Below are 14,297 nucleotides of genomic sequence, written 5' to 3' on the forward strand. Positions count from 1 at the left end.
GTTTTTACTAAAGAATCGAATGATGGCAATCTACCTCCTATTAGGTGTAACCGTGTCGGCGCATCCTTAGAGCAAGTCGAATTTACAGTGGATCATGTCAAACAACATTTAATGAAACTTCGCACAGTCGCTTCACCTGGTTTAGATGGTTTAACACCAAAAATGTTAAAAAGATGCGCAGACACGCTTGCAATACCTTTAACGTTAATTATGTAGACTTCTTTTATCCAGAATTCCTTACCCCCTAGTTGGAAATTAGCATCCGTCACCCCTATTTTTAAAAAAGGCAACAAACTCGATCCCAACAATTATCGCCCGATTAGCTTGCTGTCAGTAGTTGGTAAGGTCATGGAAGCCATTATTTCCGAGGAGATGACTAAATTCCTTCTCCAGGAACATGTCATTCCAACACAACAACATGGATTTGTGTCTGGCCGCTCTACTCTAACCAATCTCCTACATTGTGTTAACGACTGGACGCTATCCCTTAACAGTTCGCAGCCGGTCGACGTTGTTTATCTAGACTTCTCTAAAGCCTTTGACCGTGTCCCTAAGCGCAGACTTCTACATAAGCTAGAACATTTCGGAGTTCGCGGTACTTTACTTCGTTGGATAGATGATTTCCTGACAGATCGACATTACAAAGTTAGAGTTGGCGAATCTTTCTCACAGGACAGGTTAGTGGAAAGTGGAGTGCCTCAGGGTTCTGTCCTCGGACCTCTGCTTTTTACGGTTTATACCAGCGATGTTCCTTATTATGTTTCCAGTAAAATATCGTTCTATGCTGATGACACAAAAATATATGCCAATCCTATGAAAAACCAGTTAACCCTCCAAAGGGACTTGGACTCTATCTTTACTTGGTGTTCCCAATGGTTACTACCCTTAAACGCGGAAAAATGTGTAGTGCTTAGAATTGGTAAAAATAACCCACTTGTGCCGTATTTTGTTAACGGGCGACCATTAGATTCAGTGTTCTCGTATAACGACCTTGGTGTTATCGTAAACAGCAGTCTAACGTGGTCCGACCACATACTTCTATTTGTAAACGTGCGAACTCCAGACTATATCTTATTCGGAGGTGTTTTTCGAGAGTTTCAATGCAGTCATTCTGTAAACTTTACACTATTTACGTAAGACCGATTCTTGAATACGCTGGTCCAACGTGGCATCCTGATTTGGTTCGAGACAAAACATTGTTGGAAAACGTCCAAAGAAAAGCAACTCGAATTCCATTGGGACTGAGAAGACCCTCCTATGCAGAGAGACTTAGTATGGCCAATCTAACTTCCTTCGAACTTCGTCGACAACGTGGAGACTTAATAACCACTTTTAAAATATTAAAATTCAGTTTCGGAAATCTCGACGAAATGTTTACTATAAACCAAGATGAACGCCTCCGAGGTCACCAGTTCAAACTTAAAAAAGAGAACTTTTCTACGAGATCAAGGCAGAACTTCCTACCAAATAGAGTGTTCGAGAGTTGGAATAACCTTAGTGATAACATTGTCACGGCCCCCTCTACTAACACGTTTAAAAACAGACTTGACCGTTTCTTATTATAGCTGAACTATTTTTTTTTTTTATGTAAACAAAAATTATATCTTTTTTCTTTTGTTTTATATTGTATCTACTAGTAGGTTAGTTATGTAATTTCTTTGTTTTTGGGCATAATAGGGACTTGTCCCTCTGTCCTTGCTTATGTATAATAATAATAATAATAATAATAATAAACAATGTAGCGAACTAAACATTTAGGAATATAGAAAATCCGATCTTCGAATTAATGACCAAGACCTGCAGTTCATCAAAAATTTGTATTGTCACGGCCTATAAAACTTCAATAGAATAAAAAAAATACAAAACCAAAGCCGCTAAAACTAATTAACAATGACTACCGCAGAAAACGATCGGGGTTTTTCAATATTAAAAACTAAAAAAAGAAACAAAATAGTCCAAGAACGGTTGTATGCTTTGGCTATGCTAAGCATAGAAAAATAATAATCCACATTGAAAACTTAGTTAATAGTTAAGAAAGTAGTAACATTTTCTGTACGAGTCTAATTTTTTCTTGCTGGAATTACTTCAGAGAGTACATTGTATCAATAATCACGATCTGTACCAGTCGCAAATGTGCTTAATTTTTTATTTAATAAGATCTGAAAAAAGTCGACAATGGCGACAATGTCTCAGAACTAACAAAAATTTTTAACCACATATACGAAACTGGAATGATGCCACAGATATGGTTAGAATCTACATTTATTCCACTCCCAAAGAAACCTAATACATCATCATGTAAACACTTTAGACTAATTAGTTTCATGAGCCACTCTCTCAAGCTAATTCTTAAGATAATAGAATCAAGCAGAAATGTGAAAAGACAATGGGAAACCAACAATTTGCATTCAAAGAGGTGTTATCCCCAAAGACTGGGTTGTGTGTTATCCCCAACTTTATTTAACGTATACTCAGAAATAATTTTTAATGAAGCCTTGGAAGGGCAATGTGGAGTTCGAATCGGGGAGAAACTATTAACAACATCAGATATGCAGACGACACCGCGATCATGGCTGAAAGTATCGAAGATCTTCAATTCCTTATAGATCGAGTCACTAGAGAATGCTCCAATAACGGGTTTAGCATAAATACAACAAAGACATACTTGTGGTTAGCAAACAAGACGTCGGCCATATGCAACTAATTGTCAGTAAGGAACCGATATCTAACAAAAGGTAACTATTTTAAATACCTAGGATGTTGGATAAACGAGACACTAAATCAGGACGACGAAATTAAAACTCGTATAGAAATTGCAAGAGGAGCATTTATGAAACTTAGATCTATTCTGAGCAACTCTCAGCTGAATTTACAACTAAGAATCAAGTTCCTAAAATGTCATGTGTATCCTATATTACTATATGGATGTGAAACCTGGATCATGAAGGTTAACATGATGAACAAATTAGAAGCCTTCGAGATGTGGTCATATCGTAGAATGCTCAGAATATCTTGGGTTCAACGCATTTCAAACAGAGAAGTAAACAGAAGTAGGTCAAGGCGAAGGTGACTTAATCAAGATTATAAAAAAGGGAAAACTTGAATAATCGGGCATATAATAAGAGGTAGCAGATACAGGATGCTGCAGTTAATACTCAACGGAAAGATCGACGGAAAAAGAGGAATTGGTAGGAAGAAATATCCATGGTTACGAAACCTTCGTCAATGGGCTGGCTTATCAGCAGATCAACTATTACATGCCGCACAAGATCGAGAACGATATCGGCAAATTGTCATGGAAGCTACCCGCGGCTACAATTTGGGCACGGTACTTAAAGAAGAAGAAAAAATACGATTTTTTTTTTATTTTTGCGTCCATATTTTCGCCTATAACTCGACCGATATTGCTCCTACAAAAAAATATACAAACCAGAAGTTTTGGTTTTCAATTACTTTACATACCTAATATTTGACTAGCTAGAAGTTAAAAATTTAATAAAAAGACTAAGTTTTCACTCTAATGGCATATAAAACAACATAATGCTATTCTACATCCCACCAGAATGAAAACAATAGGAACCTTCTCTGGTTACACCTCCGAGGCTTCTACAATTTGCAAGCCATACGGAGGCTGAGACTAAGGAAGATGAGGGAATTCTACAATTTACAATTCACGTCCCATCTGCTCAGCGCGGTAAAGTTCCAACGAGAATGGTTCCCTTCGTACTCCAATCAGAGTAAATATAAATCAAAAATGAATAACCATTTTCAATTCCGTTGCAAAACGAAAATACAGCCTAACCATATTCTAGTCCAATCAGAGAGTGCAGCAAGCACCTCTAGCGGTTTCGAAACTTATTAGTCTCTCATCAGGAGGCACATACGCTGCTCTCCCTGATCCAACCAAAATAAACCCCAGCGTGCAGTCCCGGATAGCAACGAACGAAATGGCATAGATGCCCTGGCGGCAACTGCTAGCAAAAAGACTAAGTTTTCACTCTAATGGCATATAAAACAACATAATGCTATTCTACATCCCACCAGAATGAAAACAATGGGAACCTTCTCTGGTTACACCTCCGAGGCTTCTACAATTTGCAAGCCATACGGATGCTGAGACTAAGGAAGATGAGGGAATTCTACAATTTACAATTCACGTCCCATCTGCTCAGCGCGGTAAAGTTCCAACGAGAATGGTTCCCTTCGTACTCCAATCAAAGTAAATGTAAATCAAAAATGAATAACCATTTTCAATTCCGTTGAAAATTTAATGTTTATCGTTTAAAAATAGCAATAATTTGGAAAAAGGGAAAAAATGAAGTTATTCCTTTAAATTTTTTCGACCCCTAAACATAACTTATTAGTCGAAGCAATAAAGCACTGAACCTCCGAAAAAAAAAGGACAAGACGGATATTAATAATTATTTTTGCATTCGATTCGTGAATTCGCCAGGAAACTTTGTGACCTGGATCCATGATATAATATTGAAAAACTGCATACAAAAAATGCATTCTTAAAGTGCATCTCAAACAGACAGTAAAAAAATTCAGAACTCGTCAATTATCGGCGGAAATGAGTTCGATTTTGTTACTCAGGTGTTTTTGGGGTCGCTGAAAACGAATATGACGTCAAAAGTGATCTCCGGAGTACCTGGTGCCAAGGGTACCTACTGTTTACCTCGTCATTAAAATTCATTAAAAAATTAGTCAAAAATCATTACTCGGGGGTTTTTGGGACCGCTAACGACGAATATGACATCGGAAGTGATTTTCGGAGTACCTGGTGCCCAGGGTACCTACTGTTTAGCTCTCTTGTGGTAATTTCGGCAAAAAATTTATTAAAAAATTAGTCAAAAATAATTACTCAAGGGGTTTTGGGGTCGCTGACGACGAATATGACATCGGAAGTGATCTACAGAGTACCTGGTACCCAGGGTACCTACTGTTTATCTCGTTTTTTGGAGTTTTTGGCAAATTGGTTAAAAAAATTAGTTAAAATTCACTACTCAGGGGTTTTTGGGGTCTCTGACGATGAATATGATATCGGAAATTATCTCCGGTGTACCTGGTGCCCAGGGTACCTACTGTTTGTCTCGTAACTAATGATGTTCGACTAATTTTTTAATGAATTTGCCGAAAACTCCAGAAAACGAGGTAAACAGTAAGTACCCTGGGTACCAGGTACTCCGTAGATCGCTTCCGATGTCATATTCGTCGTTAGCGACCCCAAAAACCCCCGAGATATTATTTTTAACTAAAATTTTTTGCCGAAAACTCCACAAGAGAGCTAAACAGTAGGTACCCTGGGCACCAGGTACTCCGAAAATCACTTCCGATGTCATATTCGTCGTTAGCGGTCCCAAAAACCCCCGAGTAATGCTTTTTGAGTAATTTTTTAATGAATTTTAATGACGAGCTAAACAGTAGGTACCCTTGGCACCAGGTACTCCGGAGATCACTTTTGATGTCATATTCGTTTTCAGCGACCCCAAAAACCCCCGAGTAACAAAATTGAACTCATTTTCGCCGATAATTGACGAGTTCTGAATTTTTTTTATTGTCTGTTTGAGATACACTTTAAGAATGCATTTTTTGTATGCAGTTTTTCAATATTATATCATGGCTCCGGTTCACAAAGTTTCCTGGCGCATTCACGAATCGAATGCAAAAAGAATTATTAAGATCCGTCTTGTCCTTTTTTTTCGGAGGTAAGGCCGATTTTAGTGCTTTATTGCTTCGTCTATACAGGGTGTTTGGTAAAGAATGGGCCATAGCTTAACCTTAGATTCCTGAGGTCAAAATAGGTCGATTTAAGCTAACTTACCTTAGTACAAAAGTTGATAATAACCGAAATACAGGGTGGCAAAGTTAAACTTTCATTTTATTTATTTTTGAATATTTCCTGACAGGCATGGGACAACAACACGAAATTTGGTAAGTGGTGCTGGTACTGTACACCCTACTAAATTATGTTAAACAAACGTTTCTGGCTACTACCAGAGGCGTACAACGGGGGAACGCGAATGGTTGACCCTTCTCAAATTCTACGCCACTGGCGGAATTTCTAATTTATTGCAATTTTTTGATTCTCCAATACTTTCTATGTAAATAACATACTCTTCATTCGTAACGTTAAAGCCATTAGTTTTCGAGATATTTGAAGCTAAAAACGAAGGAGCATAATACATTAATCAAAATAAGTGTAATCAAAATAAGTATAGACAAGCAGCCTCACGTCTTAAAACACAAACCACTCCGCTTACAGTAGCAAATCAAATCATGGAAAAATACCACATTGACCTGTCGAAAGCCGCCCCCTTCCCAGCGCAAACTACACTCGCCCGCTGTCTACCAAACACAGAATTGCGTCTTGAAAACCATAACGACCCGAAGCACTTATCGTCAGACATTGTCCTAAGGAAAGCCGCCCTAGAGACGATACACACCAATTACCCAGCGCATGAGTGGCTCCACATCTACTGCGATGGCTCCTCGATGCCGGACTCGGGAAGAACAGGAGCAGGATATGTCTCAACGTTCTCCAAAGGCTCCATAGCTGTGGGTGCCCCTCTCACCAACTATGATGGCGAAATTGCTGCTATACACGAAGCCGCTAAAAGTCTCGAGAATCTCCAACACCCCCAAAAAGTTGCCTTCTTCATCGACTGCCAAGCCGCAATCCTCGCCCTGTCGACAAATCGATATACCGACTGTGCCCAAACAATATCTTGCCGCGTCCAACTATCGAACTTGCTGGAAAAAGGGTGGCTGATTACTTTACAATGGATCCCTAGTCATGTCGGTGTTGAAGGGAATGAAGCGGCGGATGAACTTGCAAAAGAAGGCACTACTCTTCCACAGCCCCCTAGCTTCCAATCGTACACATCAGCAAAGTCCACCATTAAAAGAGGTATCAAAGCGAAGATAAAAGACCAGCAAATACAAGCCGGTGCTGGAAAATCTTGGGCCCACCTAATAGAGTCACCAATCCCTCACAACTTGCCGAGACCCATCAGTGTAGCCGCGTTCAGAACAACTACGGGGCATGACTACCTGGCCTCCCATCTACATCGCATCGGCGTCCGTGAAAATGACAACTGTCCACTATGTAATCAGCCCCAGATGGATGCTGCTCACCTCCCAGAGTGCCCAGCCCTGATAACAGACCCACCCGAGGAGGATGAAGATCGCCTACGAGAAACGGCTCGTCTATACTGGTCAGCGCGCCGCCAAATGGCTAACATGCCAAGGGTGGGCGTTGGCTAGTAAGTAAGTAAGTAAAATAAGTGTGCCTTTTCATTTTTAACTTCAAATATCTCGAAAACTAATGACTTTATCGTTACGAATGAAGAGTATATTATTTGCACAGAAAGTATTGAAGAATCTAAAAATTATGCTAAAATAGCAGTTTCATTAGTGCCGTAGAATTTGGGAAGGGTCAACCATTCACTTTCCCCTGTAACGTTTATTTAAACGTTTATTTAAGATAATTTAGTAGGGTGTACAGTACCTACACTTTCGGCCAAGTATCATAAGGATATGTCAAATAGCTTTTTAGCAACGTGCACACATATTTCTTAAATTTTTAAATAAAGAATAAATTATTAAAAAAAAGAATACTTTAAAATAATTTGACATATCCGTGTCATACTTGGCAGAAAGTGTAGGACTGTATACCCTACTAAATTATGTTAAATAATCGTTTATGGCTACTACCAGAGGCGTACGACAGGGGAAAGAGAATGGTTGACCCTTCCCAAATTCTACACCACTGATGAACCTGCTATTTTAGCATAATTTTTAGATTCTCTAATACTTTCTATGCAAATAATATACTCCTCATTTGTAACGATAAAGTCATTAGTTTTCGAGATATTTGAAGTTAAAAATGAAAAGGCACACTTATTTTGATTAATGTATTATGTATGCTCCTTCGTTTTTAGTTTCAAATATCTCGAAAACTAATGGCTTTATCGTTACGAATTAAGAGCATGATATTTACATAGAAAGTATTGGAGAATAAAAAAATGGCACTAAAATAGAAATTCCGCCAGTGGCGTAGAATTTGGGAAGGGTCAACCATTCACGTTCCCCCGTCGTACGCCTCTGGTAGTAGCCAGAAACGTTTGTTTAATATAATTTAGTAGGGTTTACAGTACCAGCACCACTTACCAAATTTCGTGTTGTTGTCCCATGCCTGTCAAGAAATATTCAAAAATAAATAAAATAAAAGTTTAAGTTTGACACCCTGTATTTCGGTTATTATCAACTTTTGTACCAAGGTAAGTTAGCTTAAATCGACCTATTTTAACCTCAGAAATCTAAGGTTAAGCTATGGCCCATTCTTTACCAAACACCCTGTATAATCAGTCCTCATATTCTGCCTAGAAAAACTTCATAATGCGTCTCAAATTTCATTAGGATCGATTTAATAGGTTATGCATCGTAATTTTGCAAACCGAGAATCCGAAAAAAAATTTTAAATATGCAAAATTATGCCGGGCCAAAAATACGCAATTTAAATATGTAAATGGTATAGAGCCGTCTACAGAAAATCATTTTCTTTGTGGATTTCTTAAATTATTTACTTTTTCTATATTATCAAAACTAACCTACACTTTTAGGGACAAGGCGTGATTCTGTGTAGGCCGATCTAATAGATTTTTTTTAAATAAGGTGCAATGCTACATGCTAAAATAATATGCTCATAGGGTTTTTAGTTTATTCCTTAAAAAGTAACAAAAGATCATTTAACCTAACGGGAATTCCAGTTCCCATCCCATCTGGCTTTATACACTACAAGATTGGCAATTTCATCTTTTGACAGATGTTTTCTAATGCTTCTATAAAACTGCTCCGGTTTCAGCTTTATAGAGAAGAGACGGGCCATTCCATGACGCTAGTCTAAGTGACTGAAGAATTTAGCTTTTTAGACTCAAACGTTCGAAAATTTTCTAAAAAGCTGGATTTTTCAGCCTTATAGAAAAGAGTGCGGAGACATTGAATTTCATTAGTCTAAGAAGCGCTTCTTAGCTAAGTGGCTGGTTTCTTAGCTAAAAGGCTGATTCTCTAAGAAACTACGATATATATATACCCGTATGGTGCAAATGAAAGGAATAAATTCGTTATGTCGTAAACCGGCGACTTTACGGAAAAAACCCGAAACAGGTCGATTTTTATTTTTAAGTTATGACATTGTGGCATATATGGAATACTAGTGACGTCATCCGTCTGGGCGTGATGACGTAATCGATGATTTTTTTAAATGAGAATAGGGGTCGTGTGGTAGCTCATTTGAAAGGTTCTTCAATTCTCTATTCAGTAATGTAAACATTTACATAATTATTTATACAGGGTGTCCAAAAAAATTTTAATAAATTAAATTATTTGACAAAAAAAGAAGTAGAAGGACACCCCGTATACATTATTATATAAATGTCTATATTACTGAATAGAGAATTGAAGAACCTTTCAAATGAGCTAGCACACGACCCCTATTCTCATTTAAAAAAATCATCGATGTCATCACGCCCAGATGGGTGTCGTCACTAGTATACCATATATGCCACAATATCATAACTTAAAAATAAAAATCGACCTGTTTCGGGATTTTTCCTTAAAGGTTTACGAAATCGCGAATTTATTCCGTTCATTTGCACCATACTGTCGCGTCGGTGGAAAATAGTGTCGCGCACGCTTGATTAGCAATTAAAAAACAAAGGTGTTTTGAATATTGTATTGCAAAAAACTCTTCGGGATTTCATCAATCGATGTTTAAAGAATATCTACCTACCTTGGCAACATTCAAATTTTCAGTTTTTCACATAGTTTTTGAGGGTTAAAAATGGCCAATTTCGCAATTTTTCAATTTTTAATCGTTTATATGTCAAAAACTATCAACTTTAGAGAAATATCACTAAAGACCTTTTCTGTTTGGAATGATCCAAAAAACCTAAAAAAAACTTTGTTCCATGCAAAAAAAATAATTTTAGGAAAAAACAAAAAAAACGTTTAAAAAATTTTTGACCCACTTTTGGTCCTGGCAACATGCAAATTTGTTAAAAGGGGTCCATTTTGAGTAAGATTGTGCAAAAAATCCGAATCGGAATATTTTTCGTAGCGGATGCGCAGTGGCTTTCTTGACTAATATCAATTTGCTTAGTTATGTTATTTAATGGTTATGTGATATCCACGTTGGACCTCTCATTTTAAAAATTAATTACTCAGTCATTTGACAACCGATTTTAAAAAACTTTTTATCGCTGGATAGTCACCATCGCTAGGTGAATGACCACTGGGTGTTCCTTTAAAAAAAAGTCAACAAAGTTTTTTCAAAAATCCGCCATTTTTTTTTCGTAATTGAAAGCGATATAAAAAACTCAATCCATTCAGACAAAAGTTTTACTAAAATAAAACATTTCAGCGAAAACCGCATATTTCTATCTTGAGCCGTTTAGAAGTAATAGGCAGTTAAAATGGAGGAAAATATAAGTGGACACCCGGTATAATATGTATGGATTACCGTCGAAGGCCGATATGATCAACAAAAAAAGAAGATGTAGGTATTTGGTGATTTTTCTAATGACTTTCTTGGGTGTGAATCTGTCTTTTTAGTTTAATCCTTCTGGTTTAAAAACAAACCATAGTACATAGGGTATTAGGTACGCTTATAATGTAAACAAAAATCCAGATGCAAATAGTGCAATATTAAATTATGCGGGAGCCAATAGGTATTCACGGCGTCAGAACAACCTACCCAAATCTGTTCAATATTATTTAACTAAAAATTAACTTTTTTATCTATGAGGTAAGATCGAAAATTGGTTTAGGAAATTTGACAGCTTTGAGTACACGAGTAAATAGTAGTACATGTTAACTTAAATATAATACTTAATCCATTCCGTCAAAGCTTATTTCGCAAATTACCCCGCGACATGTGTACAAACGCTTTTGAAAATGCCCGACAAGTCCCAAGCAATTTGACCTATATAGGTTCCACAACCGATTTCGGAATCATTGTCGGTATGTCCTCAAACGAATCAAAAGATTGCCGCCCGTCCGTTGGACGGACAGCCGGGCGGGCGGCAATCTATAAATCGCGCTTAAGTGCCAATGTAATTTTTTATTAATCGTTTTAAAGCATATTTTTATGTTGAAACAAACTAAAGGACCCGCTCTTTGGCGCTCGGCGGCCCCAATATCCCGGCGCCCGTGTGCACCGCACACCCTGCACAATAGGTAAAGCAGCCTCTGGGTATGCCATACCGCATATCAGAGTCTTCATCCTGAAACATTCACGTAAGTAGTTAAGAGTAAACTTTTTTATTTTAAAATTGCTCCCTATAAATTGACGCGCGAGTCACCACTGGTGCTGATAACACAAATCAACACTCAAAACTTGTTTTCCCATAAATTTTACCATATTTCCTGTAAAATGAGCATTCCTGTCATGGTTTTTATTATTATTTTAATGCGTGAAATAGAATTTTTATCTAACTATGTCACATGTTTGAAACAAATTTATTTACTGCATACGCTTATTTAATTTTATGGTTTTAATAAAGACATTTAAATTCGTGCTAACTAACAAATACGGTTCAATAAAATATGATCAATAAAGTTTAATTGTTTGTATGCATCTATTTTGCCATGGACCCAATTGCCATCCTAATTTATTGTTATTTGATGTCAATAAAGCAGTCCAAATAAAAAAATTATATAATTTTTTGTGACTGGTATCTAATCTAATCACAAATTATTTGTGATTGTCAGATTGTCTAATAATCACGTATAATCTACAATTTCCTGTATAATGAATTGGTAACATTGTTACTTACATTGTTTGACATAAAACACAAATTTATCACGTCTTCTGACCATTGTAAGTGGCGGGTCATCTAAATATGGCAGTACCTAATTAAAAAATACATTTTACTTTACTTTTAGAAAATGAATAAACTTGTGAAAGTTTAATATATGGACTTGATAAGACTCACATGTAATATTTTCTATCAGCAACATTGCAATGTTGTTTACACTCAGTCAGGGGAGTGGAGCAAACCAACCTCAACCTGCCAACTTTCATTTGGCTCAAAACTAAGTATGGTCGAAGATTTTCAAATAATATCAACAAATGTCACTAATATGAACGAATACACATATTTACTAACTCGTAGTAACGAAAATAAGCGAACTACACTTAAATCACATATGATGCCTTCAAGTTTTAAGAGTTTATTGAACGACCTTGACGAGAAAATGTAAGGTTACTGTAAAACGAGAAAGATAAACACTTTTAGATTATAAATTTTACACTGCCAACATCTTCAACTCTGTACAACCGCACTATCATCTCCCCTGTGCTGTGTATATGCTGCGGTGCGGGATTCTCGATCTTAAGACTCCAGTTGAGCTTAATTAATTTTGCGCATGCTCGGTAGATGTTTATACCCACTTTAAATGTGCTTTAAACAAGTTATGAAGATTTTGAGTAAATAGACAGCAAGGTGGTATGGATATACAGGCGTACAGGTAGGTGTGGACATTGCGAAAGGCAAGGGAGTATGAGAGATACGAAACAAAAAAAAACAACAATCTTGAATATAGTTAAAGATTACACTAGAAAAATTTACACGTTGTTATAGATATGAGTTGTTATCTATTTTTTGAATAGGTACTACCAGAGACCAGAGCTGGGCCGGGTACTGATAAATTGTACTCGGGTGCAGAGTACCGGGTACTTTTCATATTTGAGGATCGAGTACAGAGTACCGAGTACATTGCCCAAGAAAAGTAGTCAGAGTACAATACTCAAAGTACAATTATAGTCCAGGGCGCATCTGTTTTGAGATGGACGTTGAGAGGTGACTCAAATTTTTTTGCAGAAATTGCTTGAAAATAAATCAGATAATAATATTTGAGTTATCCTCCCTCTCAAAAAGGTCCGGAACATTGTTTAAATAATCAAAATGTCAAAAAATGAAAGAAAAATTCGATTTTTGTCTTCGTTTTTTGATTATAACTTTAAAAGTATTCATTTCCGAGAAAAGTTGTACTAACATAAAAGTTGCGTAATTAAATTTCCTACAATACAGAATTGGTTAAAAATTTAAAAAATAGTCACCCTAGTTGCAAAATAGCAATAATTGCGAAAAAACCATACAAAAACAAGTATTCGCATTTTACGTTTTTCAACCATTTATGCTACACTTAGGACCTTCAAATTTCATGCAGAAAAACTTTATGATACAGTAAAACAATATTATAAATTTCATTAAGATCGGTTCAATAAATTTTGCAAAATAAATTTTGCAATCCAGCTTTCTCAAAAAAAAAATCATTTTTTCAAAATGTTACAGGACTGAAAATAAAGCAGATAGCAAGTTGAAATTTTTTTTGCTTATAGAAGTGTACTGTACCTTTCATTTGCAATTTACAAAATTAAAACCGATTAATTACCACGGCGTCAGGAAATTTTTTAAATAAACTTTAGTTTTTGGTGCTACGCGCAGGACAGCGGTGTTCGATTCACACAAGTTGATTTCCACCAAAATTTCTTCCAATCTTTATCTAATATATTATTTTCTTACTCTATATTTTGTTTCCACAAAAATCAAACTAATTTTATTATTGTTTGTGACATATTGTTTAAACAATTGTATATTATGGTTAAAAATAATAAACTTTTATTCTCTTAGTTAAAATATATGAAAGAAAGTTTTTGCTAATTAAAGTGTTATTTCAAAGGATAGAGTATGTGTTTTTATTTTGCAATAAACAAATTTATTTATTTATACCGAAATGTAATAAAAATTAAAATGTATCAATCATTATCAAAGGTCATTGGAATGTCCAATCAGAGCAAACTATCCGCTGTCCTGCAGCACGAATATTTAATGTTTATTTAAAAAAATTCCTGACGCCGTGGTCTTAATCAATTTAAATTTTGCAAAATTGCAAATGAAAGGTACTGTACACTTATATACGCAAAAAAATTTCAACTTGCTATCTGCTTTATTTTCAGTCCTGTAACATTTTGAAAAAATGAATTTTTTTTGCGAAAGCTGGATTGCAAAATCTATAAAACCGATCTTAACGAAATTTACAATATTGTTTTACTGTATCATAAAGTTTTTCTGGGTGAAATATGAAGGCCCTAAGTGTAGCATAAATGGTTGAAAAACGTAAAATGCGAATACTTGTTTTTGTATGGTTTTTTCGCATATATTGCTATTTTGCAACAAGGGTGACTATTTTTTAAATTTTTAACCAACTATATATTGTAGGAAATATAATTA

The 14,297-nt window shown here is 36.1% G+C and overlaps 1 protein-coding gene across 4 annotated transcripts in view; it reads right to left on the reverse strand.

Annotated features, from left to right (window-relative positions):
- LOC126893236 (semaphorin-5A) overlaps positions 1-12,525 on the reverse strand; it is a 78,784-nt gene extending 66,259 nt beyond the window's left edge. Inside the window, exons 1-2 of one of the 4 annotated variants that reach the window (XR_007701090.1) lie at positions 11,997-12,523; positions 11,838-11,913 (exon numbers count right to left, since the gene is read on the reverse strand). The gene's annotated coding sequence lies outside the window, so the exon portion shown is untranslated. Of the gene's footprint in view, positions 1-11,837; positions 11,914-11,996 lie in introns of all 4 variants that reach the window. The other 3 variants (XM_050663218.1, XM_050663216.1, XM_050663217.1) reach the window with 3 other exon arrangements.
- Between the last annotated feature and the right edge of the window lie 1,772 nt (positions 12,526-14,297).

Source organism: Diabrotica virgifera, chromosome 10 (assembly GCF_917563875.1).
Source record: "Diabrotica virgifera virgifera chromosome 10, PGI_DIABVI_V3a".
Taxonomy (NCBI): Eukaryota; Metazoa; Arthropoda; class Insecta; order Coleoptera; family Chrysomelidae; genus Diabrotica; species Diabrotica virgifera.